The sequence below is a fragment of the Nannospalax galili genome, unplaced genomic scaffold, assembly GCF_000622305.1.
Source record: "Nannospalax galili isolate Female #2095 unplaced genomic scaffold, S.galili_v1.0 scaffold264, whole genome shotgun sequence".
NCBI classification, from domain to species: Eukaryota; Metazoa; Chordata; class Mammalia; order Rodentia; family Spalacidae; genus Nannospalax; species Nannospalax galili.
Genome location: NW_008352391.1, coordinates 961,880 through 962,248, shown reverse-complemented (window position 1 = coordinate 962,248; position 369 = coordinate 961,880). Strand labels below are relative to the sequence as shown.

General features: G+C 44.4%; 1 protein-coding gene across 2 annotated transcripts in view; it reads left to right on the top strand.

Annotated features, from left to right (window-relative positions):
* Positions 1-369, top strand: part of Cog6 (component of oligomeric golgi complex 6) — an 80,945-nt gene that overhangs the window by 53,472 nt on the left and 27,104 nt on the right. The window lies entirely within an intron of this gene.

Below are 369 nucleotides of genomic sequence, written 5' to 3'. Positions count from 1 at the left end.
TCTTAAAAAATTATATTGGCCCCTTTAATCTTTGGTTATACTTTCCTTTTGGGTGTTTAAGGCCATACAGTTGGCCCAGGTAAACCAATTTATTTTTACTCTTAAGGTCATTTGAGGATCTGTTCCTCTGGGGTCACATGGGCTTATGAGGAGCCCCTGGCTCCTTTCTTTTACCAGTTCTGCCTACGTGAAGATAAGTCAAAGGTCCTGCTAGACCATGGCTGACTTCACTTGGAAGCATGGCGGAAGTGTTTCCTCTGTGTTGACTCTCGTTTTTGTAGAGTGGACACTGATTCAAGTCCATCTTGTGGGTTCTCCTTGGCCTCCTTGATCAAGAGGACAGGTGACCCACCACAATTACAGGACATT